This window comes from Anopheles funestus, assembly GCF_943734845.2.
Source record: "Anopheles funestus chromosome X unlocalized genomic scaffold, idAnoFuneDA-416_04 X_unloc_162, whole genome shotgun sequence".
Taxonomy (NCBI): Eukaryota; Metazoa; Arthropoda; class Insecta; order Diptera; family Culicidae; genus Anopheles; species Anopheles funestus.
The window spans coordinates 18,526-22,500 of NW_026045108.1; the positions used below are offsets into that span (position 1 = coordinate 18,526).

At 46.7% G+C, this 3,975-nt stretch overlaps 1 non-coding gene across 1 annotated transcript in view; it reads right to left on the reverse strand.

Moving 5' to 3' along the window:
• Positions 1 to 3,869: 3,869 nt before the first annotated feature.
• LOC125772979 (large subunit ribosomal RNA) overlaps positions 3,870 to 3,975 on the reverse strand; it is a 4,176-nt gene continuing 4,070 nt past the window's right edge. Inside the window, exon 1 of the ribosomal RNA XR_007419798.1 lies at positions 3,870 to 3,975. This exon is cut by the window's right edge and continues 4,070 nt beyond it. This is a non-coding gene — a ribosomal RNA (large subunit ribosomal RNA).

Here is a 3,975-nt window from a genome sequence, read left to right on the forward strand (position 1 = left end):
AACCAAGTTTTCACTATAACTTGGTCATTTTCCGTCCATCGGACATGCGGTTTTGGGTGTCGATACTTGACACCGCGCGCTACAATATGTTCCTCCACGACCATGTGGTCCGATGCTTCCAACAGGAGCTATTCGAGGAGTACCGATTTTTCACCATTAAAAATGCTCAATTTTGCACCAACTTTTGCCTATAACTCAGGCTGTATCGATCGGATCTTCAATCTTGAAAAAGTTTTGGATAGGTGGCACCAAATGCTACATTTCGTTCTTCCACGTCAACTTTGTCCGATGTCTAGCAAAAAAGTTATTCGCGAACCAAGTCCAGAACCCATGCAATGGCTGCCCTCATTGCATACATCACGGCGGTTAACTCTCGTTACTCTATACCGTGGACTTGGTACTTTTTCAGGCATTCGTTGCTACTTCTCGGTTCATGATATTCGTTTACGGTCTTCACTAGGGCATTTGGTGCTCCTTATCGGTTCATGATATTCGTTTACGGTCTTCACTAGGGCATTTGGTGCTCCTTATCGGTTCATGATATTCGTTTACGGTCTTCACTAGGGCATTTGGTGCTCCTTCTCGGTTCATGATATTCGTTTACGGTCTTCACTAGGGCATTTGGTACTGGGCTTCCCACTTTCTACTGATCGATCCATACTCACTTGCGTGCACCTAGCCTAGGAAGGTTTCCTATGGCTTCCCATCTTTCTACTGATCGATCCATACTCACTTGCGTGCACCTAGCCTAGGAAGGTTTCCCTTTGGTACCGACTTCCATCTACGCACTCGATATAACCTAGGTACTTGGTACCGATGATGGTTAACACTCAAGCATTTCTTGCATCCTGCGTGCAAGGTACCAATTTTCACTTCTTAGGTACGTTTATGGGCCCGCATTAATCCAATATCGCTCCGATGGCCTTTCGCATTATTTCATCCGATAGCCCTTGCCAAAAGCTACCAAAAGTTCCTCCACGGCCATGTGCTCCGACGCTTAGTTTAGGAAATATTCGAAAAAATTCAAAATAGGAAGCATTTTCTTATTGGAAAATCACCTTAAATCGATGGCCATTTTTTGGGCAAAAACTTTAACGTCTTCCCGACTTTGCGGGAATTGCGAATTTTAGGCACCCAGAGAAAATCTTTTACTTTAAGGGGGCGGCCGCGAAGTTGCCCGAAGTCTCGGACACAAAAATTCTCAAGTTCCCCACTCTAGTAAATCGCCCTATGAGTATCTCCTGGCCCGCGAGCTCTGCGAGCGGGCCAGCTTCGGCGATTTTTGCCTTTTCGCCTAGGCGGTTCTTCTACGAAATTGGTCCACAGCTTTTGCTCAGAAAGCTAGCATTTGTTGCAACAGTTAGGTGCTTGGTACCACATTTTGGTATCCATTTGGGCATTTGTTGCAACTACTCGGTACTTTGGCCCACATTTCGCTCTACTCGGGCCTCTATGGTGCTACTTGTCGGTACTTTTGGCCAACTTAGGCCAATTGGGTGCAACTTGTGGGTACTCTGTGGGTACTTTAGGGCATATTGTGTCTTTCGGGTGAACCTTCGCGATACTTCATGGGTACTGATGGCCAACTTAGGAACATTCAGTGCAACCTTTGGGCCTAAGGAAATTTGTCCAACTCTTTGGACTTAGAAAATTTTCTGGACTTAGAAAATTTTCTGGACTTGTAAAAATTTTCAAATGTTCAATTTGGCCCACATTTCGCTCTACTCGGGCCTCTATGGTGCTACTTGGCGGTACTTTTGGCCAACTTAGGCCAATTGGGTGCTCTTTGTGGGTACTCTATCGGTACTTTTGGCCAACTTAGGCCAATGGGGTGCTATATGTGGGTGCTCTATCGGTACTTTTGGCCATGTTAGGCCCACTCGGTGCTATTTGTGGGTACTCTATCGGTACTTTTGGCCAACTTAGGCCCATGGGGTGCTCTTTGTGGGTACTCTATCGGTACTTTTGGCCATGTTAGGCCCACTCGGTGCTATTTGTGGGTACTCTATCGGTACTTTTGGCCATGTTAGGCCCACTCGGTGCTATTTGTGGGTACTCTATCGGTACTTTTGGCCAACTTAGGCCAAGTTGGGTGCTATTTATGGGTACTCTATCGGTACTTTTGGCCAACATAGGCCAATTGGGTGCTACTTGTGGGTGCTCTATCGGTACTTTTGGCCAACTTAGGCCAACTGGGTGCTATTTGTGGGTACTCTATCGGTACTTTTGGCCAACTTAGGCCAACTCAGTGCTTCTTGTGGGTGCTCTATCGGTACTTTTGGCCAACTTAGGCCAACTGGGTGCTATTTGTGGGTACTCTATCGGTACTTTTGGCCAACTTAGGCCAACTCAGTGCTTCTTGTGGGTACTCTATCGGTACTTTTGGCCAACTTAGGCCCATTCGGTGCTATTTGTGGGTACTCTATCGGTACTTTTGGCCAACTTAGGCCAATTGGGTGCTACTTGTGGGTGCTCTATCGGTACTTTTGGCCATGTTAGGCCCACTCGGTGCTATATGTGGGTGCTCTATCGGTACTTTTGGCCATGTTAGGCCCATTCGGTGCTATTTGTGGGTACTCTATCGGTACTTTTGGCCAACTTAGGCCAATTGGGTGCTCTTTGTGGGTACTCTATCGGTACTTTTGGCCATGTTAGGCCCATTCGGTGCTATTTGTGGGTACTCTATCGGTACTTTTGGCCAACTTAGGCCAATTGGGTGCTCTTTGTGGGTACTCTATCGGTACTTTTGGCCATCTTAGGCCCATTCGGTGCTATTTGGGGGTACTCTATCGGTACTTTTGGCCAACATAGGCCAATTGGGTGCTACTTGTGGGTGCTCTATCGGTACTTTTGGCCAACTTAGGCCAACTGGGTGCTATTTGTGGGTACTCTATCGGTACTTTTGGCCAACTTAGGCCAACTCAGTGCTTCTTGTGGGTACTCTATCGGTACTTTTGGCCAACTTAGGCCCATTCGGTGCTATTTGTGGGTACTCTATCGGTACTTTTGGCCAACTTAGGCCAACTCAGTGCTATTTGTGGGTACTCTATCGGTACTTTTGGCCAACTTAGGCCAACGCGGTGCTATTTGTGGGTACTCTATCGGTACTTTGGGACATATTATGTCCTTCGGGTGAACCTTCTCGATACCTCATGGGTACTTGTGGCCAACTTAGGAAAATTCAGTGCAACCTATGGGCCTTTGGAAATTGTTTCAACACTTTGGACTTAGAAAATTTTCTGGACTTAGAAAATTTTTTGGACTTAGAAAAATTTTCAACTTCTGTATCTTCTTCATCATGTTCCATTTTGTGGGACTTAGAAAATTTTCTGGACTTAGAAAATTTTTTGGACTTAGGAAATTTTTCAACACTTGTAAAATTTTTGTTCCTTCTTTGAAGAAGAATACTTTCCACTATTAGCTTCTTTCTCTTTTTCTTCTTAGTTGTCTTCTTATTTTCGGTCCGAGAGCGCCGACACTTGTAAAATTATCTAAGTCCGAAGACTTTTGGAATGAACCAAAAGTCAACGAACACAATACATCAACCCTATCAACATCAAGTGGCAACCCGAAGGAAGCGCAGCGGCCAGCCCATGTACAACGCGAAGTTGTAGCATGCAACCAACCAACCGCTAACCTCCAACGGCACTCAATGTATTCGTTACACATGGGCGCACCTGCACCACACTGTCGTGACCATCCAACGAGCCGTCGGTTCGGTCGTGTGTTACAAGCACCCCATCACATAGGCATAGAGTCACCACACAGTGTTCTTCAACACTCTCGTCACATGGTGCAAGTCACGGTACGCACCACCAATGTGCACTGGTTGGCCAATTCCAGCACACACGGGGCGCGCACGCGCAAGCACTAACCACCAAGCATGGGTCGCCTGAGAGGATCGATGCGAACGCATCTCTCAACTTGAAGCTCCCAGCCTGTAGTCCCGTCGTTTGCGGGCGGTCGTAGGTGTCG